General features: G+C 35.5%; 1 protein-coding gene across 5 annotated transcripts in view; it reads right to left on the bottom strand.

Annotated features, from left to right (window-relative positions):
• The window catches only part of LOC113229218 (cadherin-99C), a 194,312-nt gene that overhangs the window by 69,309 nt on the left and 98,404 nt on the right, over positions 1-26,599 (bottom strand). For 4 of the 5 annotated variants that reach the window (XM_026462741.1, XM_026462744.1, XM_026462746.1 and 1 more), the window contains one exon: positions 8,226-8,284. The gene's annotated coding sequence lies outside the window, so the exon portion shown is untranslated. Of the gene's footprint in view, positions 1-8,221; positions 8,285-26,599 lie in introns of all 5 variants that reach the window. The other variant, XM_026462742.1, reaches the window with a different exon arrangement.

Below are 26,599 nucleotides of genomic sequence, written 5' to 3'. Positions count from 1 at the left end.
TAAAATAAAATAAAGCGTTAAATGAACACAGTAGACGACTATCGACTTTTTTGTCTAACTCTTAACAGAAACCGATAAAGGTGAGAAAATCGACACCATTATATCCATCCATAAGGTTTCACAACAAAGTTCCACAGACATCTTGGGCAATCATTTTTAATTTAAAAGATAAGAATGATTGCAACAATTGTATCGAATTCTCTTTATATGACATTCTTTACGAAACATTATGAAATCTTTCTCTTGTTAATTTAAGGCTTTTTCATTAAGTAGACTTTCTTCACCAATAAAGAAGTTTGGAATGTTTTTATGCACCCAAAGCGAACGATGAGATCGTGACGAAATAAAAATTAGACAGTAAACAGCGAAAGTTACTTTTTCCTTGCCAAACGATACGCGATCGTTCAGTTTTTTATCATAAACCACAGGTAATAAAAGTCATTGTAGACCTTTCTAAATAGCGGTGTAATAACTCAATTGTGGAGTAATTTAGCGCATCAGAGTGAATAAAACAAATCGACATTATGATTATGAGGTCAAAGCGTGGTTAACAGCTCGTCCAATTTGCTTTCATCGCATAATTCAAATCGAATACCAATACTAAGCTAGATGAAGAAATTAATCATCCGAATAGCAAATTAATTTACAAAAACCATGTTATACAAATTGACACATCCACATACGATAAATATAAGCGAAACTTTAAATTCAAAACGCTGACTTTCGAAACCCATACTGACGACTGTTGAAACAATATTAAAAGGCGGAAAGTAGAAATTTATGTTATACCATACCTTTTTGACAACATGTTACAAAATGGTAAATTGTCAACGGAAACATTTATACGAGAAAAAAGCACACCTGCGAATATGTATATGCTAATCTTCCAAAGGTAATCCAGCGTTCCACAAATTACAAATAAAGGCAGACTATAAATCTTTATCAAAACAACAGTTAGCAGTTTAGACAAGTAGACGTTGCATTCGGTGAGTCTGGAATGCGGCCCAATCGGCGCACGCGCAGCCTGTGTGACGAAATGAAAGGCCGCGCCATGTCCTACAGAGCTGCCCTTTGAAAAGGATTTAATGTAATTGTAAACCAAGTACAGGTTCGGTATTAGAGATTGAAGTTTAATAGTGGTAAAGCAAAATCCTGGTCTTAACGAATCTGTTGAACATTGTAATACAATAAGTTTAACAAAAGTGAAAGAAAAAATCATGTGTATGTGTAAACGACGCAAAGCACAATTTTCAACAAAGAATTTTGACAAATAGCATATTATATAGGCGTGGCTGATTCTGTTTTATGAACACGTGTCGATGTCGTTCAAAATTAGATATTATTACTCAAGAGATTATCGATAAACCCTGTCAAACTAGAATCTTTTATCTTGAAGCGAACGTCTTCAAAATTCCATTGTACATTTACAAAAAGTACTTACACCGTGTCAAATATGCTACTGACTAATAGTCACCGTATCTTTTCATCGAACTTTTTAATAGCTCAAAAAAACTCACGCTATCAACTTAACCGCTTCGACTGCCACCCGTCGCTTAAAGTACAGCAACTTTGCCTTTGCCATCAAAAAATTTGAAACCTACGTTTTATTTCAAACACCTGTGAACAACATTGGATAGTGAGCGTTCAGATCAACGGCAAACGGAAATTGGTGAAACTGGAAGCCCACCTACGGCAATACAGGTGTGTATACTTCCTCTTAACAAATACTGCTTACCCAATAACAAACACCATGCCTACACCTTTCCATTTTATTCACAAATTTTATAAGTTTGTACTGAATTAATTTCGATTTTATTACATCAAACATGAAAATGTTAATTAAGTGGGCATTGCCTTAATACCCAAAAGCAGTTCTAATTGCATAGGCGTAGCATTCAGAATTTGAACAGAAGTTTGTTTAGCAAATCGTTGTTATCTTAATTGCAATATTCTTAGTATAATAAGACTGTTTATTCGAAGTAGGCGGTACTCGATCCATTATTCGATCACAGGTTATATGACTGATAGGAAATCGAATTACATTTTTAAATTAAAGATATGTCGACATTACTGTAACTTTCACTAACAAATAGATGGTTACAGTTTTTGTGACCATTGTATTTTATTGTGGTTACGTCTGTACCAATGTGCAGGTACATGAAATTTATTTGGACCATGTAACAAATTTCAAACGTTAAATTGTTTGTCGTTCATTGTTTATTGTATAAAATATGATCTTCTTACATTGTTTAAAAAATCAATAATACCGACTAAAGCCAAATATTTTCTATGGAAGACATTTGTAAAGTAATCATTGTTCTCCAGTAATAAGCAAAACCATAAAATCTCCATTTCATTATAAATAGAAAACGTCGAAGTAAATAAAATATGTTTTTATACATTAATCTGTTCCGAATTTAAAATCAAATAATGTGCTGGAGGAAACGAAAACCAATAAGGAAGTATTGAGAATGACAAACGAGAAAAGAACGATCCTGAATACTACAGCGTACAGACGCGGGAAAATGATTGGACATTTGATACGACACGACAACTTCTTTAAGACCATTTTGGAGGGAAAGATCGAGAGGAAAAGGGGAAGAGATCTGCGCCTCCGCCCTAACGGCGCCTGCGCCCTAGAGATCAAATAAAGGAAAAGGCCGATGTCATGTCATATAAGGAGGTCAAGGGGCTTATAAGAGAGATGTCCAGAAAATGCTCCACCGACTAGAGTGCAACTGTAAAGTTTGATGATGATTGTGTGAAAATCGTGAAAGTTTAAATCGGTGACTCGGAAACACTAGTAAATGTTTTCGTATTTATATTCAGTTAGATAATACTGCCCCCTCTTCTAACTGCCGTAATTTTCAATATTACATTCGCCTGAATCCACCTAAATATACATTCAGGTGAATTCAGGCGTTACTTTGCAGAAATACATGTTAAAAAAAATTCCTAATTTAAATTTCCTGTTATGAGCAAGCTCATTCTTCCGCCGAGTGTCGAACAATCAACATGTCTTCGTAGAGAGGTAAAACTCGTGTCGATGTTTGCGTTATTTATTTTTTACAGAGAGAGGGTGTTAAAATTGGCTGCATGAAAAAGTTTAACACAAACGCAGCTATTTTGCACGATTTAACCTTCACTTGGTTCGCGGAGTAGCAATGTAATTTACTTTCATTTTTATTAACGAATTTTCGATTTAGCTCGTGTCAAACTGGTTCTAGCAATGAGTTATATTTATGTGTAAAAAAGGCAGACATGCGATTGGTAATGAAAGCTGAATACGATCATACCCCTTACTTAATTACGATAAAAATAATATTGAACATGATAGTGTCTGACGAGGGTGACTATTTGGCAATCTATACAGGACATATTTAGAGAAATGCAAAGGAAAGGTTGAATTATAATAAAAAAAAAATCATAATAAAACCACTGGCACATATACCAGAACATTTAATTTGAAAAATAGAATTACTTGAATTGTTTCGTTTAAAAAAATGTTTTGGTACATGTGGCCAGTCATTCCTATGAAATTTTTTATCATAATTCAACCTGTTTTTAGCGTGTATGGTATATTTCCAAATTCAAAATGGCATTTCTCACGAAAATGGATCATTTGTGTGCGCGAGCTACCGCAAGCGCAAAAGATACACAACAGCATTCGGTACGTTTACCTTCTCTTCTATGTAGAAAATTTTGAAAAACAATATCTCCTCCATTTACAAACTTAATACGACTTAATTACGAGGGGAATAATGGTTACGTAATACATAAAAGATTGGTGAGAGAATGTGATACAGATTTGCTGTGATTTTGACCTACCAAAACTTTTTAAATAACTCAAACCCACTCGATCACATATGAGCCTCAAAAGTACGCAACCTTTTGGTAATTAGAAGATTCCCAATGGACTGCTACGAAACTTTTACTGTAAGTTGGGCAACTGAGAATTCTTTACTTTAAAAATTATTGTAAAATACACTACATATTTATAAACTCAGCAAATACGAATTTTATGAACTGCAAATATATTTACTTGGTAAGGCTTTATTATTGTGAGACTGAAAAATGTTATTAAACTGCCTCCGTGGCCGAACGGTTATCATGCCGGACTGCCACGCAGAAGTCCCAGGTTCCGATTCCCGGGCCGGGAGAAATATTTGTATGACCTACATTTGTTTCTTTCGTGAGTTTGGGTGTAAGTTGTGGTTGTCTATATGTGTCCAAAGCACCCGCGACACAGCGTTTCCCTAGTGCGGGGCTATGTTGAGTGTGTGCGTTGTTATTATTATTATTAATAGTGTTCTCGTACAACATTTCACTATTGAATACATACACACAAACAAAACATAATACGTTATTTTAGCACTTAATTATGCTGTTGGATGATGGAAATATATCCATATAATTTTTTTCTGAATATTCTAACTTTTTTTCTGAAAAATATTTTTTAAGTGTCGACATATGTGGACGACAACACACCGAGCGCGGTCCCGACCCGACACGCGCCCGACCCGCACCTAAGCAAAAATATTGGACAATACCATTTGCTACTTAACACCAAGAGTTGCTTTGTTTTTATTTAAGACTAGTCCGAGAGGGCGAGGGTCTGGTGAGCGTAATTATAGGCCTAGGACGAACTTCAATTACTCGAATAATGTTAGTCTTTATTTAAAGTTAGAGCTGTTCCTTTATGGTGAGAAAATGAAACGACTATTATTGGTAAAAATAGTTTCATTTTCTTAACTATTACGATAATCGTTCTGAAATATAAAAACCCAGTACCAAAAATAATACGTATAAAGGAGTCACCACACTTATAAACGCAGAATCAGCTTGAGCCGAACCGTACAGCGTCACTTTTAATCTTATTATTATACAATACATAAAGCTTTTTCTGATCGGCTATGCGATTCTGTGCCGACAAGTATGGTGACCCCCTAAATCACTAAGTTTAAGCAACTGTACCGACTCCGCTGTTTGAGGACTAACCGTATTTGGTTTAACATTGTCAGCATAAGCTGGTGATTCTTTTGATTATGTATACCCATTGTGTATACAATGAGGTGTAATTAATGGTCGTATGCATTTCATCTTTTATTATTGTACATGTTAGTAACATATTTACGCGTATATAAATGTATAATAACAACTTTACGATTTGGTATCAGTCAGTGCTTTAACAGTTTAATAGATTTCATACGACAAGTTCGTAAAACAACACTTCAATGGCCGCTTTATCTGGAACACTTGAATTTGCTATTTGTAGGCTTTGTACAAATATTGATGGCTTTTGAATTGGGACGACTGTAAAACCGAAGCTTCACGAAGACTCGTAGCTGTTATGGAATATGTATGAAAGTTAAGATACTTCGTGTATACGATTTTAAGCTCAATGTAGTTTCACGATGTCCTGCACTTTGCAAACAAAGAGTATGTTGTTTCGGGGACTTCGTGATATTATTTCGGTGTGTGATAGTGGTTGTACTACTTTTGAAACAATTTATGTGTTTCAACAAAATCATGTATGTGCCTACATGGTTTAGGCTGTTTCGTGGGTGTGGAGCGTGAGAATGCAATTTTTAGTGGTACATAATAATTAAGCATAATCCAAATACGAAAGTAAGTTTGTCTGTTGCATTTTCACGCCTAAACCGCTAAATCAATTTTGATGAATTTTGGTATAGAGATAAATGGAACCTAGGAGAAATTTATGTCACAAAGAAAGAAATTACAAAAAAAGAAAACTTTATACCTTAAAAGGGGTGAAATAGGGGATGAAAGTTTGTATGGAGAAAAAAACAAAGGAGATCATGAGGCGAGATTTTAGTAGCAGTAGAGCTCCTTGTGAAAGAATTCGTCCAGGGAAGTACTGCCACCTTACCTATTTCTGCCGCCAAGCAGTAACGTCAGCATTATTGTGTTCCGGTTTTGAAGGGTAAGGGTGCTGGTGAAATTACAGGCACATGGGACTTGTCAACTTATGTCTCAGGGTAACGGGCGCAGTGGCAGTGCCCCTCAGATCTTTGCGATTTAAAGCTCTGAGTGGCACTGTCACTGTTATGGACAGGTGTGTAGCTTGCCATGAGGCGCTTGACGTGTTCGTCCCGTCACTTGATATTACGAATAAAAACCCGTAAAAAACCCGAAACGTCGGTTTGTTTGAAAAAACTAATAATATACGCGATTTATATCCAAAAAAACACAGTGTCATTCCCAATGTGTAACAAACCCGAAAACCTTATACCTTGTTATAGGACAAAGCTCTAAAAAGCAGCAAGTTGTTTTAGTAAAAAGTCAAGAGCACGTCAAGTTTGACATTTATGTTCCAAATCTTAGGGTCCACTGAAAATCACAGCCTTTTCTCGGCTCGGATGACATTAGCTGAGTGGATCCTTTTACTTACGGCACAGCCGCACACATGATCTCTACTTAGTACACAATAGTTTGACTATTTAATATTTTTGCTTTGTGGTTATTCATTACCTATTACAAAGATTTTCTTTTTTTTTCTTCATATTTTTTATTTATTCTATTTTATATTTGTTTTAATTTAGCTTTATCTTTTTTTTTAAATTCTTACTCCGTATGTTTGTGTTGTGGCGTTGGTAATAAATGGTGTCTATTCTATTCTAAATTTTCAACCTGCGTGTTGAAGCTTGCTCAATGGTTAATGTGGATCAACCCTAACAAAAGACTATGTTCTCGAATAAATATGAATAAATTACCAAACATAAGAATATTGTAGTCGTAAAAAATATTCTTTATGAAGGTACCGTGACAGGACCTAGTTTCAAAGTTTTGCACATCCGTCTCGAAATGTTTATTTTTATTAATAGAAATGCTGTGATATGAGCAATCCTGGTATTAAATATGATATAAAAACAATTTTATGAAATATATTTTCTCCAAAAAGTCGTTTTTTGGATCTAATTGAATGTATTTTGATAATGCCGTAAAAACTAAATTTTTTCTTTATTTAGTACTAAACTGGAACTGGAAGCGAAATAGCAAATTTTTTTTTAATCTGACTTCAAAAGTTCGTGAAATTACATCTATTTAAGTTTTATTGAAAAAAGTGCACCAAACCGGATTCGTCCCCTAGTTTGCACCCTTAGAAGTGGAATATTTTCTTCAAATTTAAATGTACTGAAGCGCATCTTTTCAAAAAAAAAAAAAAAAAAAGAATCAACGAAATCGGTTCACATAATATACGGAGTAATCGCGTAACGTACATATAGTCGAAAAAAATACAGTCGAATTGAGAACCGTCTCCTTTTTTATAAAGTCGGTTAAACAGTTTTATACGAAAACATGATATATTACCTTAAGCAGTTAGATACTTTATAAATGGAATAACAAGCAAACTGATTTAGTTTTACATTTATAAACCGCGTAAGTACCTACTTGATCTGGTTTTTCAACTTTTTATGCCAACGTAAATCAAATCGCAATCGTCTACTGACATTGCTACATTTAACCAATTTACTGTGACCCTTAACCGGTAACTAAATTAATGAAAACTGATATCACGCTTGTGCTTGCAAAATTAATGCATAATATGGTTTTATCGGGTTATTGCATTTTTAAATAGACGTTGTGCTTAATGTCATTGTCATTATAATTTAGTTTAGACCATTGAATTGATCCATATTGTATATAATTTTTTTATCACTTCATGTCGTTCGTTATTCAAATTTATTACAGGAAATTTTATATTTTCATATAAATACGTAAAAAAGAGAGGAAAAAGCATCCTAAATTTTACGTCAAAATAACACTATTCGAGAGTGCACCAGTAACACGACAGGGCGCGCAAGCGCAAGAGCTACATAAAGCGCGACATACTGCTATTCTCGCATAGATAATAGCAATATGTTATTGCAAGGCTAATTGACGTCTCTAGCTTAGACTCTGTTACTGTCAAGTAGTCAACAACCCCATTTTACGTCCCACTACGGGTAACGGGTCTACACTAAAGAAAGGGTTTGAGGAAATAGTCCGCCAAGCTAGCCTTATCCTTTCCCAGCGGACTCCATTTTGTTTTCTAAGAGTTATGAAACTTCAGTTTATAACTACTAAACGTTCACAAATGTGCGTAACAAGGTATCAACTTATATTGGACAAGTAAATAATCTAATTGCTAAAACGAGGCATTGATTTACAACCAGTATTAAAAGTATCTAATAAAAAGCTTAGTGACATAAATACGCACTTACGCAGAAATTATTACGCCGGCACTCTCGCATTCCTCAAATCATGTTGGACAGTGCTCCATCTGTAAATAATACAAAGATACATAAATAAAGGCACGTAAAGAAAACTAAGTACTTAGACATAAGGTCCTATTTTGTCTATAAACGTGATAAGATCAGGATGTTTCACCACCGTGATATTCATTTATTTTTTGTGAAATTACTCGACTAGTTTGTTAATTATTAATCACAGATCGAACACTCACAAAAAATTCCTTCGATCCGGCTGGATTCGACCTAACTTCTCAGCAAACTGTGCCACACGCTATGCCAACCAAGCCATGGAACGAACCAGCGGATCTTACAAATTCTTCATGTGCTTGTTGCAGACTTTTGATTTGGTTTTTTAACGACTTTTTTGCCGTAGCGCGGTCAGTGAGAAATCTATTTCTTCATTCGTCCAGGTACTTTTAAAGCCTCCAGTTTGTAAGAAAAACTGACAAATATTCGTTTCTTGCTTTAGGCTATAGCAAAATCAAGATAATTTTTTAATTTTTTTACTATGACACCAAGTTACTGAACGAACAAATTAAAAAATAAAAGCTGTGCGCCCGGTGTTAAGCGACACGTTACGCCTTTCCATAGCAATTGCAGGGCCATTCAAAGCTTTACATCGCAAAGATCTGAGGAACACTGCCACTACGCCTGTCACCCCGAGACATCAAGTTGACAAGTCCCATGTGCCTGTAACTTCACCAGCGCCCGTACCCTTCAAAACCGAAACACAGTAATGCTGCTAAATAATTACTGCTTGGCGACAGAAATAGGTAAGGTGGCAGTATTTCCCTGGACGAACTCTTTCACAAGGAGCTCTACTGCTACATCGAAATAAAATTCTGTACAATCATGTGTTTGTTGATGTTAAATAGGATTTATTGTCACGTCATCGTCGATTTATCATCATTACTATTTCCGTGATTCAAAACTGAACTGGCACCTTAAACATATAAGCCGCATTACACGGCCAATTAATGTTGTGTATTATATATTATACTTAACATTAGTTACAATTATAAATGAGAATGCCAACTCTTGCATACGGTATTAATAAGTCAATTATTACAGTAACGGATTTACATGAATGTATTTACAGCAGGTGGGATATATAGGGTTGCCTATAAAATACTAACAATCTTGCACGACTAGATTACTAATATCGTAAACTTAACTATACATGATTTTAAACATACCAAAAATAAACTTTTATGTTTTTTTTTGTACTGTTTGACACTTTTTAGATCTAGATTTGGTAGTAAAGTTCAAGTTGTTTAGCACAGAGTTATCACCGTTTGTAGATATCGATCTATATAAATATGTTTATTTTTGTTTTTTTTTTTTGCTCGCACTCATAGTTACGCACTTGGGAAATCCTGTATCGCGGGTGCCATGGACACACACATAAACAACCACAAATTACACTCAGACTCACGAGAGAAATAAATGTACCTAGGCCATATATTACTCCCGGCCCGGGAATCGTACCCGGCACCTCTGAGTGACAATCCGACATGGTAACCGTTCGACAGTGGAAGCAAAATCTGACAAATTATTTAAGTCTCATCTCGTCAATTTATAAAGTTACGAAACAAAAGTTGTTTTTTATAATGTTAATATTACAGTCCTTCGAGGGTGTTACTATTTTACAAATAACATGTATGTCGTGTGGGGCGTGTTTATAAAGGACCAATAACATTTGTAAATACCAGCGTGAAATTGTCTTAACATTTTTTTTTAATATCAAGTGACGGGACGAACAAGTCGAGCGTTCAAATCGCAAGATCTGAGGGGCACTGCCACTGCGCCCATCACCTTGAAAGTCAACAAGTCCCATGTACCTGTAATTTCACTCTTCAAAACCGGAAGACAGTAATGCTGGCATTACTGCTTGGCGGCAGAAATAGATAATGCCATCTTATGTACTTCCCTGGATGAACTCTTTCACAAGGAGCTCTACTGCTACCTACAAGGCGAAGTGTTACAGAAATTGACAGCAAAATCACACTACACAAAGGGAATATCGCAATAGGTCTTACAAAATCGAAACAGATGCCATTTACCGCATCCCGATGCATATTTGCGGTTTCCTCCGATTCCGGAGTCAACGTTCTTCGAGAGATCAGATCGCTTCCTCAATAGCACAAAAAGACTTGCCTCACGGCACCTGAGGTCAGCTCCCAACATTATGCCGCGACAATGGCGATTGTGAGAAAGAATCGCCAGTGAAACAATAGCACTAACTCAGCAATTAGTAATTAAATATTTGTTTGCGTGTAACGTATTGTTTCAATCGACTAAACAAATAAACGAGCTGAGAAAGAGTAAACAGTTCCAACCAGATAAAGAAATGTACGTTGAATGGATGTCTGGGTCATTAAAGAGATTTAAAAGCAACGATAATTAGTCTACTGTATAGTCTATTCTAGAACAAGATCAACAAATAAGTATGATGAATTATATAGATAAATTGTTACGAAAATCCTAATATTTGCGCTTATCCCGTACTCAAGATTGTATAACTCTAGTCGTTATTGTTTGCATTATAACTTACCTATTTATTTTTACAAAAGCAGACCAGCCGCCATAATCCTATAAGACAACCTCGGTGGCCCAACGGTTTGCAATGTGGGCACTGAGTGAACTTTTCTAAATTTTATCGGGCATGGGTGGGTATTCTGGGAAGAGCCCCAATGTGACTCTGGTACTCATAGCATAGGGAATTCCCTAGTTTGATACCAGATTTGGTTGTATTTCAAGAAAAAGAAAGTATTTTGTATTATTATAAGTGTGCGCTATGGTTACGCATGCACTAGCGATGCGCGATTGTGAATTATTTCGATATTCGACTCGTTAGTAATTACTCATCTTGTCATTCGAATGACAAATTAGTTATTCGAATGATCTGAATTCGTTGCTAATTAGTATCACTAATCTATACATTTCATGATATGGACATGGTGAATTATCTGGTTAAGTTCCACGACTCGAGTCGAATGATTTTGCTTGGATTCGACTTTGACGAATGATTTGCCCGTTCGAATGATTAGTATTAGTAATATTCAAAGTCGCGCATCGCTAGCACGCATCCAATTGTATGCTTGAAAAAGCCATTATTGTCTTTGTACTCCTGCTAAGCCAGCTGGTACAGTGCTTATTATTAGCAAAAAATGTAGCTCTAATACAGAAAGATACAAGCATCAAAAATTTCATCCCACTGAACGAAACAACATCTCTAAATTTAAATCGTATTGTCAATGTATTTTAACGCCTTAATTAAAAGGGTATTCAACAACGATAGTAAAAATAAAACAAAAAATCCTACTCATAATACCTGCCAGTTCACAATCCATCCTGTTCGATAATATAGTCGTACTTTAAATCAAGTAGTAAAACAACCCTTCTGATGTCAACATTGGACAGCTGAAAGTGCGTGGGCGCATGTGGGTGTGGGAACCGGTCGGTTTAAATGACTCATTGACTCACTCACTCATTGGTACTATTTGATACGTCATTTTCACGTTACTTAGTTCCCAGTTATCAATAGGATGACCGCAGTGGTCTAATGACAAAAAGGAGACAAAACGGACGTTCTGGATCAGAAAAACTGCCATTAGGGAAAGCAGCGCAAAATTGAAAAGGAATATAACCAACGGCATGTGACGCTGTGCTGAAGCTTCTTGAGAAAGAGTTACACCAGGGAAGTACTGCCACCTTACCAGTTTCTGCTGCCAAGCAGTAACGGAAGCATTATTGCGTTCCGGTTTTGAAGGGTAAGCGTGCAGGTGAAATTTGTTGACAAGTGTAATGTGCCTGCACATTAGCCTTGTCAACTTGTCTCAGGGTGACAGGCGCAGTGGCAGTGTCCCTCAGATTTTTACGATTTAATCTTTGAGTAACAATGCGACTGCGTGTCACTGGACAGGCGTGTCGCTTAACACCTGGTGCACGACTTGCGTGTCAAATCGCTATTGGTATCATAAAAAAGCAGTACATCACTTTTCGGAGATTATAACCGATTGCTAACATATAATCCTATCCTAAATCCTATATACTATTCGCTGAAGATATTCTTGTCGTCGCGTATTCAACCTCAATCATCAAATCATCAAAGTTGTTTAATGACCATGGCCATGACAATTGATGATCGAAACCTTATTAGCTATTCATAGCTTTCTAATAGATAATTTAAAAAAATCCAATCCAATCCAAAATCTGTAAAAAAAAAAGTTTGTTTTACTAAAGGGACGTCTTGTATAGAGGTTTCTGAAGTATAGTGGTTCATAATATGACACATATTGCATAAGGATATAATAACGATGTATCGATCCAGCCGATCGTAACGGGAAGTGCTCGAATATACTCGTAATGGAAAATTAATCATATTAGATTTGCAACGTACAAGTCGGTTTCGAGTAAGATGGATTATGAATGAAAGAGGTTTATAAGGTTAATAAATCTTGCGAAATGTAGCTGCAAAATACTTGTCGTATTAGTAACTTGAAGCCATTTAATTAGCGTAATAACTTCAAGTACGTAGGTAGTACGATGTTGTTCTCACTTAGTCAACAAGTTTATGTGCCCAGGAATTGTCTTACAAAGATGACTCAAGTTTTTTTGAATACACGTATCGTTCCCACGAGGTTTTTGATTTCTGTCTACATGCACATAACTCATGTGACAAAGTATGCCGATTCGCTCGAGTCAACATGATGTGTACGGCGAATAAATCAACGTTGCGTAATCGATATTTAAAATCGAAACGACATCGATTTTATACAACTGTCGTGTAACCATTCAAGCTCGTTTCAGACTGCGTTCTATCCGTGCTCATACAGTTCTCTGTTGGAGAAAAAATTGTGAATAGCATTAAGAAAGAAAAATACGACAATAAATTACTACTGACCTGTGTGTAAGTCTCCGTATATTCCAAAAATATTCTGTATTTATTGTAATAAAGATAATCTCTAACAATGGGAGATGTTCCTTTCTGTGGTGTGAGAAAAACAGAAAAACATCTAATTACAAAATTCGGGCTGGCCAATCGGAGTATCGGAGAATGTTTTCAAACAAATTAAATGACATTTCGTCTCTATTTCTGGTTATATACACGATGCCTTTTAGCGAATGCAGTTATATAAATAATTACTTGGAAATAAATTATTAGGTTCTAATGTTAAATAAATATCGTATGTAACTCGATGTTTGAAATTAATAATGATAGACAAAGTTCATAGCAACAGAATACAGACAGAAGTTTTGTTACTTGCCGCTACTTGTTACAGATATTGCGATGGCAGAGGAGTTATTTCAGAACGTATCTACTTCAAAAACGTACGAATTACGTGAAGACTAAGAAAGCTTGGTACATGACTGCGAAACATATACGGGGTTAGTTTTAAAACACTAACAACCTCCCAGGTCCATATTACTAATATCATAAACAACAACTTTTGTTCCATGACTTTTTACAAAATATAAATACATTTACCGAAAATAAACTTTTAAGTTTTTGTTGTACTATCTGACACTTTTTAGGTCTGTACTTGGTAGTAATGTCCTCAAACGTGTCAAGCGTCCTCCTCGACGAACCCGACATATTTAAATATTTTTATTTTTATGCGAAAGCAAAATCTGATGAAAAGTTGTGGAACAAAACTTGCTGTTTATGATAGTGATATAGTCCTTCCTGCGAGGTTATCAGCATTTTACAAATAACCCTGCATAAGCAAATGTCCGCAACTGCAACTTGTATCTACTAATTTTGAATATAGTCATGAAACAAAAAACAACATAATAAAGCACTTCTCATTACTACAACCGACTTTCGCTGCGCGTGGGCCGATGGGAGTGACTAAGCCCCAATCCGGTCAAACAAACATGAACAGGTTGAATAAATAAATGGCAATGAATTGACTAATAATTCTACATTAGACCTGCAGTACAACGAAATGGAGAAAGGTATTGGTAAGACATTCACCTATGACAGAATCTAATAATGGCGGTGTAGTGAAAACAAAATACCATGTCTCTTTTAGGCCAACTTGTACCATTTTTGTATACGTTAGACGTACACGGAGTTTATAGGCAAACCATAAATATTTAAAAATTAAATAAAACAAATAACGGTCATCAATTTTCTATAATAATTGTATATTTTTGACGTTCTTCAAAGAAATGACAGTCGCAATCGCTATCAAGTAACAATTTTGTCCACTGACGATTTAGAATTTACGCAGTTTGACAAGCTCAGTGCTTTTCAGTAGGGCTAGCATTACAAGAAGCGGCTTGCGCGAGAGGGATATAAAGCGTGGAATCTCCATGGGCGAACAGCTGAATGTCGCGCTGTATGTCGCTCTCGCGCAAGTCGCTTCCTACTGAAGCTAGCCCTACTGAATGAATATTCAAAATAAAGAAATGACGTTCCGCTATTAATTTCCTTTCACAATTGTATATTTTTGACATTTTTCGAAGGAACAGTTGAAATCGCCATCAGGTGACATTTTTTTTGCTTAAGAAAATTATCGCATAATGATATTGCAATTCGACAGTCCACTGATGATTTTGATGATTTAGGGTTTACGCAGTTTGACGGAATCGACACATTCTGAATACTAAAAAAACAAAACAAATGACAGTCAACGGTCAATTTCCTGTAATAATTTGTATATTTTGACGTCCTTCAAAGGTATGACAATTGCAATCGTCATCGGCCGACATTTAGGACGACGACGACGAGGCTCAGTATGTCATCTCTTACTCCTAAACTAGAGTGTATTAAAGTGTATGAGCTTCTCTACATCTTCACTTTCTATCAGATTAGATTACAGATAATGGTGAAACTATCTGTAACAGATAAAATAAAGGTTCACATCGCTAATGTCTTAATATTACACCGTCTTTAATGACTTTTATAGTATTGAAAGCGCTTAAAGTCTAAGCAATTAACATTTTATAGCTTAAGATAATAAAATAAAAGAACAATATACACTGTACGTACATAGTTATAGGCCCTGAGACGGCAATAAAGAATCGTATATCATCGAGTTAGAGAACGTTTATAGATTTATAGGAACTTAAGTCTGCTGGGTGCATCTGATTCGTGGAGGATAATGCGGGAGCATGGTCCAAAGTAACTTAACCTCTAGCAACCAATAATTCTGTAGCATCGAGCGGCTAACTTGAGTTGTGCGCAATTTGGTGCAAAATAGGTTACACCCAAGTTTATTATATCAGTAAATGTAACTTTAACCGTAGACTGTTATCGGTAGTACCTAATATATTAAATCTTGAAATTGGCTTTTAAGTATTCGGTACGTCATGTCCAGTGCGTAGTACTTATAACAACAATAGCAATCTTTTAAGTTTATAGATTTTCACGATGTTTGACTATCATAATATTCAATTATTTTCTTGCGATTACCACACTAGTTTGCTATAATTATTAATACTGCTGGTAGTTGTAAAGATACTTGTCTGAGTGAAGAAATATATTTCTTACAGATGTCGCCACGGCAAAAAATGTCGTTAATAACCAAAAATAAAGATCTGCTGTTCTTTCCGTGATCCTAAGAGTGGTTACACACGGCGACGTTTAGCAGCGATGCAAACGCGCGTTCGTGAAACGCGCGATAGCATCGCATTGGATATAAAGGTGATAGCATCGATTCAATCGCGCTTTTTTATCGATGCAATGGCGCGTTTGTATCGATGCATCGCTGCTTAAAATCGCGCCGAATCGAAGGATTTTTTTCTAAGTGTCCAATTTTTGTTATAATAATTATAATAATATTAGGACAAAAATATTTTGACATCAATTTCACGTGTTAGATGCGGTAAGTACGGTGTCACTTAATAAGGAAGGGGTTTCATCATGGTTCCACACTGGCTTAATGTGGGTTGGGGACTTGACTCATTTACCATGGGTTATGTTGGTACCGTTGTCCTGCATGTTGTCCTTTATGTTTTCCTTTACCGTTACCGATAGTTATTGCTACTAAATATTAACTTAATAACTTTGACGATATCCGTGATCGAATGGCTTACAATATTGTCTCGAGTCTAGGTATTTGCGGTACTGTCGCTGTTTCCCATTTCCATAACACAAGTGCTTTAGCTACTTACTTTAGGATCAGAGCAACGTATGGGATGTTGTCTAATATTGTCTAATATACTTAATGTATTGGAAACCAAAACCGCCAACCGCTTAATTGAAAGCAAACGCCCTTCTGAGTGTAATGTGATAGGAAAATAATCGTAACTTAAAAAAAAACCTCATAAGTTCGTGGAATTACATAATTATGTTTGCCAAGTTTTATTGAAATCGGTTGCCGGAAAGTGCGCGAAACCGAATTCATCCCTTAGTTTGCCACCCTTGGAAGGGGAATATTTTCTTCAAATTTAAATGGTACCAATACACTGACGTACCCTCTTTGCTCAAATACCGCAGTTATCGCGTAACGTACACACATACATAATAAAATACAGTCGATTTTCTTTGAAATCTGTTAAAACCAGTGACAATAGTTACTCCACAAGAAATCGAGTTAAGGCAAGTCTACAACAAAGAAAGAGCGTACATAGAATATATGTTTTTAAAGCTGTCAACTGAGACTTGTCGGTCAAGTTACCACGGAGCGTGTAACTGCTCAGGAATATCGGCAGAACAACCCGTGGTAAAAAAACTCTGTGAGAATCGATTTGTGAATAACCACAAAAGTCTTAAAAACACTAAGTTTTGCCGTGTCATTAAAAAAGTAGAACCGTGATATATACTTGATTTCATAGTTGATAATGTCAACAGTACGCTCAACTTCATACTTCAGATTTCAATTCAACACCATGACATTTGTGGTAACGGTCTACAGAACATAGAGTAAAGCTTACTCAGAGTAGGCACTATTAAACACCTTATACAGCTGCGCTATTGATGAAAAACACATTTGACACCTTCTTTCAAATACATAAAACAGTTACGTGACACTTTTACTATGTAAAAGCAATCAAGTATACTACAACCGCTGCACGATAATCTCTACTACCACTGGGTATAGTCACCTACATTAATATGAATGAAATTTAAATATAATATTTTTCTCAAACAGCTCCATGTTAGTAATAAATACTGCAATGCACATGGCCACACAATAAAACACACCGTATTAATTTTAATTACAAAATTATAATCTACTAGTATGAAGCTAGGTCATGCTAGGTACAATATTCGAAAACTGTGAGTACAGTTTTGATTAAACTTCTCCAGACTTACTACCAACTTCAGACATTTTTCTTAAAATATTGCTAAAATAATAATCAGTGACAATTTTATTTAATAAATTAATTCAGTACATAATTTGATACCTATTTTACATCTTTTTTACCGAGTAAGTTACACCGAGAAAATGCTTCACTTTAAATAAATAGTATAATTTTATCATCAAACAGTGAATAAAGTTTAGAATGTGAAGCACGAATTGGTTATTGTCTTTGAACATTTTGTCACCAATCGTGTCTAACAGTTGCTAAATGCCCTACTTCACAAACAAAGGGCACGGTTCAAGCTGATGTTTTTTTGCTATTTTTAAGACTAGGAAATCTCACCAGCGGAAATAGAGATAAAGAAATAAATTCAAGGTTGGCACGAATCGAAGTGGAAATCAAAATAAGAAAAGACATTCTAAAATCAAATTTACTTGATTTATAAATCACTGACAATCGTTACAAATATGATTTTTGTCTTTATTAGCTGACTAGCAGAAACCGTTACATTAGATTTTTTTTAAAATTCAGATTCACTGTTAGACCTAATGAAATTTACCAGCGAGGTTTGCAGGTTATAATTTTGCATAGACAGTCGAATTTATTGTTTCTTATTACGTATTCTGAAACAGAGAATTAACCTGGAGCTACATATATGATTTTCCTAAAAATTACATTGCGTGATTTCGGCAAGGAGAGTATCTTTACTGTACTCTCCTTCCACTAACCGGATAGTTAACTGAATTATTTGTAGCAGTAAAGTTCCATATCATATTTCTATTTTAAATAGTAGAGGATCTTTAATTGCTCTCAGTTGTTATTATTATTATTGTTTAATTTAGCCTTAAGCAGTTGGTCTTCCTATTAGATAAATAATACATAATCACGTGAGCCGTAAAGACAACCCTAATAAGTGTTATAAAACTCAAAAATCAAAAGTAGTCTCAGGGAAACAGAAAAGTCAATAAATAGCCTTTGACTTTGAGAATCGTTCAACATTAATAGCTGTTGTTAACATTTGAATTTACTCCTTGTTTAGCTAAACGTTTCCTTATTTATTGACTAGAGAAATAGCCATTACGTACATACGCGTTCACAGAGGTTTGTAAGGTTTACGAACAAACACTTAAAACTATATGAACAATAAAACATAAAGATGAATACGCACTGTCCGCGGTTTATCTCGCTATCAGAGTATCGCGCCGAATTTTCCTGTTCACTGTACGAATACCAATGGTTAAATATCGGGCGAAAAACAGAGTTCAAGCAAAGCCATGTATTCAGATTTGGGCCCCATCTGTCAATACACAGCACTATTGTGATACCGCATATAACACACACGCTATTATTATAAACGTCATTTTAGTATGGACTATGAGTTAATAATTTCCAATTTATTTTACACTTATAACATGTATTTTAGCAAGTATGTAAGTACGGTTAATAAAAATATTGAACTAAAAATTGATGGCTGATAATTCATTAAAATAAAAGAAATTTGCGAAATGGAACATCGTTGTCGTCGCCGGAGGCGCATATCTCTAATACCGACGTAATGCCAAAGCGTGCAGACAGGTGGGTTCCAATCCTAAAGTTACTCCACAAACTTGCAGTACCATCGATAGTTGTACAAATAAACTGCTGATGATACAATTTAAATCAGCTTGCGGTAACGTTGATAATCATATGCGCCAATTAGCAATATTCCGATGACATCTGATGAACTTAAATACAGTGCGTACGATAATCACGGCGGCGCTGACAAATGCATTTTCAAGTTGCGCATGCACACCGAGTCTTACCATAAAACGAGTATTCAAAACAAGTTGCAAGTATACTTATTTCTTTCAACCCAGTCGTATTGCGTAAACGATCGGTCGTGTATAAAGACAAAAAAGAAATAGCAAGAAACTTGCTCGGTAAAGTACTAACCGCTCACTTTTTGCTCATAAACACGTGTCAAATCCGCTTCTAACGCCCTTTTGATTGACGGACATATTTACATTCGAATGGATAACAAGACATGATTCGTAGATACATAACTATCGATAAGTAAAATAGTTTCACAGGTCTAATTAACTATTACGGTCTCCAGTCTTAGTAGTAATTTTGGTTACATTTATCTGATATCCAATTTATATTCATAGAATCTTCTTTATGTGAGAGTAAATAAATATCTTCATTATAAGACTATTATCTTCAAGCGCGTGCTTCCGAGGTAAAACAAAATACTATGCAATCTTATTACAGCCATTAAGCAGGAAAATTGAAAGATGATATTTCAAAGGCTTTATTTTCATTAAGAATAATCATTTCCGTGTTATGGGGAAAAGGTCGAGAACGGAATATCGTCGATACACCTTTTAGAATGGGAAAGACAAGGTTTTGATCGCATCTGGTATTTCGCCTTGCCTCGATTAAGCGGAAAGTTAAAATCGTGTCAATATTGGAAATAACGCCTTTTTAAATCACTTAGTCAATTCCTAACGGAGTCACCACACTTATTAAACCGTAATCAGCTTGAGCCGGTAAAAGAGCTTTATGCGCAGGTCACACCGCGAACAGAGAACAAAAAAGTAACGACAACGGATACTCTTCGCCCCTCTCTAGCTTTAGATACCGCATCACACCCCGCACATTGACGGTCACATTGACTGAACAGCAATAAGGTTATCGGCGAGTCGATTTCGCGCTAAGATTATTTGAATATAGTTTTCATTTATTCATTACCAAACATGTACGTTATTATATAATATCATTTTACGTTTCTATTTATAATGGTTGTGAATTGTGCTGTATACGACTGTTTATCATCATCTAAACGGGCTAAAGAGTGGAGATTTGTCGTTTTCCGAAAGGTGACAAAAAAACTTGTCTGAGACTCATTCAGTTATTGTTTTTCTTATTTACTTAAATAGTTATTCTTCATTTATTTAGTGCAGAGTAATACATAATACATACTTATTATATCAATATAATGAGACGCCGTAACTTCGTGACCTAGTAGACAAAGGTTCTCGAATTTTCAATTTGTATTGCCGATAAATATTACGTAGTGATATACCTAATTATTAACTAGGTAATGATAAACTTGGACATGCAATGTCAAATATCTTGGTTACCTTATTTAAAAGTACCTGTCCGAGAAATAACATTTTAAGGGCTTTTAATATATTTTTAAAATAAATCTTCAATATTGTTCTAGTTAGTAAATTAATGAAAAATACAATATTATATCGATATAAATACCTAATGAACATGTGTAATTATTAAGATTCTATTAATAGAATTGTAGATAACAGATTCGTGTTAGAATTTTCGCTATGTTGCCTTTCTGACCACGTAACGTATAGTGCGAGAAGTGATGGGTAACCACACACTTCACGCACACATTTGCGCCTGTGCAGATAGCGTCTTGCTGTATGTAGTAGTAGTAGGTAACTAATTTTCGACCGACGTATGGAGTGTCCGGGGTGTGCCGCGAACGAAGCTAATCTGACTTCTAAAAGACTAAGATCCTATAATGCTAAAAATATGTCGCCCTTCTGCCACCTTTCACCCCCCATGTATCCTTAGCATAGTACGTCACTACTTACTACGTATTTTCCTAACTTAGCTTTGCATGCAACTACGTGAGCTAAGCTAAGTTAGATTCGTTCGCCTGTGTAGCCTTCGTCTTTCGCTCTTATAACATGGTCATACAAGCTTTTCCGTTCGGCTTATTGCGATTCCGTGTCGATAAGTATGGCGACTCCCTTATTTGTTATGGGTTTGAACTTGATACAATTTTTACAATAAAGTATTTTTTATGCAGAGCAGACTTTACCATATAACGCTTGGAGTTACCCTTCGGTTAGTGTTTACGGTTTAGTTCTGAAAATAAGCCCAGCGCACGTTAAGAGTAATATTGAAATCGACTAACTCTAGTGTGTTTCATCACTCAATACTGTATACTTTATTAAAACAACTTGCAAAATATGAACGTTTACATTCATTACACAAACGAACCGTCAAATGGCATTGTATCTGTTCTACTGTATCTGCATACTCGCTATCTTTAGAATTCGTTAGGAGGGCCTATTTAATGCAAATGTATGCAAAACTTTGTTACACCGTTAATACTAGCTTCCTAATGGGTTAACGGACCCACCCCAGTTCAGCACTAGCACATTGTTTAATATGGTAAAATGGAGAAATACACTTAAACCTATTTACGTTACATTTCTACTTTCACAGTTACTCTATTTTCAATTTATAGAAAATAGATAACATTCTAACGGACCGATTTCATTTGGAATTCGCATGTCCATTTCTTTATGACAAGTACTACAGTTGTGATCAAGTATCTTAAATCTTTCGTCAATGTAATTTCATCATCTTACGGCATTCCATCAAGTATTACGGCAGAAGCGTCAAAATGAGCTACAAGATTACATGGTACTCTGTAACTTTACAATAAACGTGATTGGAGGTAAAATGTGAATCTCCCACGTCGTCTCGACCTGTGCAGTGACATTTGAAAGGCCAAACAATCGAGTAGGAATTCGCGCCATCCATGTAGGGACACCATAAGTTCTCTCTAGTTAGAAAGTTCCGTTTTGAAACCCAGATAACTGCGATAAACTGATATGTGCAATCGCAAATAAAGATAAAGACGTTCCACAAATCATTTACCATTTTGCTGCCAGAAGAAGTGGTAAGTAAATTTTATTTGACAACACAACTTATTTTTACAGAGTAAATCGTCTGAAATCGGGCATATTTTCCATGAAGTGCAAAATTGGCTTTCATTAAGGCCTTTGTCATGAAAAAAGTTCATTCCCCGTGACGAAAACCTTTAAGAGATTTTTGTACTGGTTTTAACACTTCAAAAGTTCTTTTATCTACCGCAAAACCTACATATTTATGTAATTACCATACAATGAAATGTTTTAAAAACACGATTCGGGACTTTCTAATAACGTAAACAATTCAATATGTCATACCCGTACAGAAGACGGCGCGGTGACTCGTTTTGTTCAAATGGAATGTAGTTGTTCACCAGTTAAATGAAGCCTTATAATAATAATAATTATATAATAATAATAATTGTATTGACATCGTTCTTCCATTGAACACCATTTTAATAAATTGTTTCTATCTGAATATGAGTGCTCGAAAACCTTGTGATCTGACATGTGATTTCCGTCGAATATAATACACGCAACCGGCAATTATAGATTTATTGATAAATTTGATAGATATTTGACAACTGACTGCCACCTACGATAATGTCATAGAAACAATGACATAGGATTTAAAAACTTAAAATATACACTGAATTCAAAGACGTATGTAATAAAATTACTAAATTGAAGAAGTAATTTAGATGAGGTAAACTACAATTCTTCAAATAATCAAAATTTATCTCCATAAAACTTTTGAAATCCGCTATTGGAAAGAAAGCATGGCTCACGATTCACAGGTCTCCAAAAGTTCAAGCTTCGACTCAAGGTCTCGAAGAAGCCGTTATCGGAGCAACAACGTCACGAGAGGGGCGTCTGCCGTTGCCTTTTTGAGACACGGATGGTTTCCATTGTTGTAGGTCAGTTATGGACTGAGGCCAAGATCCTTTTTGGGACGTTGAGCCTACAGTCGGGATAGGGTTACGATATTATATGGACTTTGAGTTCAGAAGGTATTGTGATTTGACGATTATCTTGCTCACGATACTAATATCGTACTGGATCAACATAACATAATTAAGAATAGACCTATGCATTCCTTTACACTTATCAGAAGTGTAAAGGAATGCATAGATCTATTCTTAATTATGTTATGTAAATCAATTCAACTGTGAAAGAAATTTAAAAAATGAAACGGTATAATATAACGAATATAATAAGTAGCTGGGAAATCCCAAATTTCAATAAGGAAGTACCTGAATTCGTAAAACTTGTTAAGAGCAATTACAAAGCCATGTCCCTAAGAACACTACCACCTAATCCAAATGAAACGCCGTAAAGGAAGTTCGCCTCTAAATGATGGCCCTAAGCGTCGCTTAGAAAGCTTTACTAAGACATAATGATCATTAGTTTCTAAGCATTAATGATCCGTTTTGCCAGTAGCACGTAATAGTTTTAATGATGGGTTTCGTTGCGTAAGGACACTTTAAAATGGAAATGGGAGAATTAAAATAATTGGTTCTATATAATGATAACAAGTTTTTTATGTGAGTATATAACAATAATTAAATAATAAACAAATCTTTTCGCGCTGAAGTTATCGAAATCGAGAATGCGTTTTGTGTTAAACACAATAGGGTATTAACAAAGGTAAGTATTAGTCAATAAACTCGTGTTCAAATGGAAACTGTCTGTCGGCTCACGATCTGCACTTTACTTGAAGCTGCTGATTGTGCGAGGACTCGTGACTAGGGTGCCGAAGACACAACGAAATTGGGACAAGGCATGTTTTAGAAAAAAATTTAAGCAGAAAATCACAATAAAGTTAAATTCAAAAGACGAAACGGTTGACACGATTGACTTAATTCAATAAAACTGATTGACGACACAGTAACATACAATATTTTGTAAATACAAAGAATAATGCCCTGGTAGCCTAATTTACCGCCTCTCAAGCAGAGGCCTTGGATTCGAATCCGTACTCGCACCTCGTGAGTTTGTATTTATGTGTGAAATTTAATTTTAAATTTACCATGAGCTTTTTATGAACGAAAACATTGTGACGGAAACCGGCACAACGACGAAGGTTCACAACCTTCGGAATACGTGTGTAGTCCTCGACCCGTACTGAGCGTGGCGGACTACGGCCTAAGCCCTCGCCAGAGAGAAGCCCCTGCCCAGCAGTGAGACGTGTAAATGGGTTGATGACGAGGAGAGGATAATGATTTTGTTGGTATATGTTGGGTATTGGTATTATATTGAAAACATAAACTAATAACCTATTCCTATCCACAAAATACGCAAAATATTTTGCTATTGGAAGTCAGTTCTAGAATAAACAACAAATACCAAAATGCTAAAACTGCGTGAATGCAAGTGGACACCCTATTATTGGTTTGACTCGTATATTCAATCGAATTTCTATTTTACTACCCAAATAAAGCTGCCATAGATCCGATAGCCAAATACGTATGAATTCAGACGATAATGGTATCAGATAAATATCTTTTTCAAATGAAATCGCAAGTGCTGGACGCACTGGTCGCTCCTAATTTGGATTGACGATTAGGCTGCTGACAGTTTGTCTCGACTTTACGATATCGAGTTGTATTTCAAAGTCATTAAACAGAATTGCGTATAGCTTTAGTTAGCGAATTGATTAGATAAGTTTAACGAAGAGTTTTAAACAGCTTTTGTGACTGACAATCAAAAGTTTTGTCCCTGGTTTGTCTTAGAACTGTACGTTTTCAGTAAAATATTTCCCAAAATTGGCCTCCAAAATTAGTTTCTGTGCCGTCGCGCTTACTCCCTCAAAAGTACAAATTTCACGTACAACCGTCTAAATCACGAGGTCAAACAGCGTTTAAGTTTTGGCCAGACACGAAACGATAATGTCACTGGTTGCGAAAGTCACGCGCCTTGTTCTAAATCACATTTGCGAGCAAAAACGACGAAATTTTGCCGTGTTATTTACGATGTCGACACCCACGGAAAGAATTTTTTTTTGCTGTTTTTCTGTTACAATTACAATGCCGTGTGCTCCATTGGGGTCATAGTGCGTACATTCAACCAAGAAACAGTATCAAGAGAGCTTTTGGAACGTCAATTATTGAAAAAGTGAAAGGTTCAGGCCTTGGTCCCTAGTGTCAAAGGGCATAGTGGAGTAACCGATTATGCTCCAATTTTAATACCTTTTATGGCTAGTAAATATTATCAACAACTATAGAAGTCGAAAATATGCCCGTGTTTAATCGCTGGAACTAATCATATGTGTATACGATTGATTAGCTACGTCAACTTTCGATTTTACGCTTTCATGATCGATACCAATGAACTAGAGGCTCAAGTGCGTTTCATAATTCGAAATAAGTAATTAGGCACTTAGTATAATGCTGTGCAATAGGCTCGAGGTCGAAATAAATGGAATAATAACAGATCTTTTGAAAATAATTGATGGACCTACGTGATGTAGAGCGTGATGCATAAAAAGCTCAAGGGAAAATTTATTGGTTTCATAATCCGTAAAAAGCTCCTACATTCACTTATTGTTAAAATAGGTAGCTGTATTTAATAAAACACTAATACAAAAGCATTAAAAATAACTACCGTAAAGTGAGTAAAGCCTTTTCCAGATTTTTATACACATACATTCCAATTTCCAAATAAACACTGAACGAATTCCATCAAGGATGGCACAAAGAAATGTATCTCGTACATGAACCTTATTAGGGTGTTGTAATCTATAAGTATAAATTGACTCCTCTAATCTTAAAAAATAAAAATACAACAAAACATCCTTAGATTTTAATAAAATAAAATAATAAATATAAAAATTACTAAATAAATTTATATTAAAAGCTACAAATGGCTGAAGAGTTTATCTATTTCGATATCATAACAAAAAGTCAATCATTCTAGTCTCGTTTGAAAGTTCTTGATCTAAAGAACTCCAAGATATACATTTCCCTTTTAAGATAATCTACTACTTTAACACAGGGTTATAACCTATCGGGAAATATCTTAAGACACTAACCAGCAATCGAGGTCCCGCTGAGTTATCTATCTGCAGCCACTAGTTTAACTATAATTACAGATTCTTGTTTTATAGCCCAGCTTATAACGTTCCGAGTTGTTATAAAAACTTGGCAAGTAATTAATTTTCTCTGTGTGATTAAACGTGATCGCAAAAATCTCTTAGATAAACGTGCTGGACATTTTAACGTTCGATTAAATGACGGATTGTTTTTGCCGGTTAAGTATGGCTATTTCTTCCAGGAAGCTATAGAACAGAGAGATACTAAAGCGTTCCTGCAGCATGCACGCTGTGATAATTGTGTAAAAATTACATTAAAATGCGACAAGAGGTGATGTTTTTTGTTAGTTATTTTTGCCGCACTTATCGTACCTACCAATCGACCTCGT

This window comes from Hyposmocoma kahamanoa, unplaced genomic scaffold (genome assembly GCF_003589595.1).
Source record: "Hyposmocoma kahamanoa isolate Upper Pololo Valley unplaced genomic scaffold, ASM358959v1 296, whole genome shotgun sequence".
Taxonomy (NCBI): domain Eukaryota; kingdom Metazoa; phylum Arthropoda; class Insecta; order Lepidoptera; family Cosmopterigidae; genus Hyposmocoma; species Hyposmocoma kahamanoa.
The sequence above is the reverse complement of the archived record's forward strand: the minus strand, read 5'-3'. Positions and strand labels throughout refer to the sequence as shown.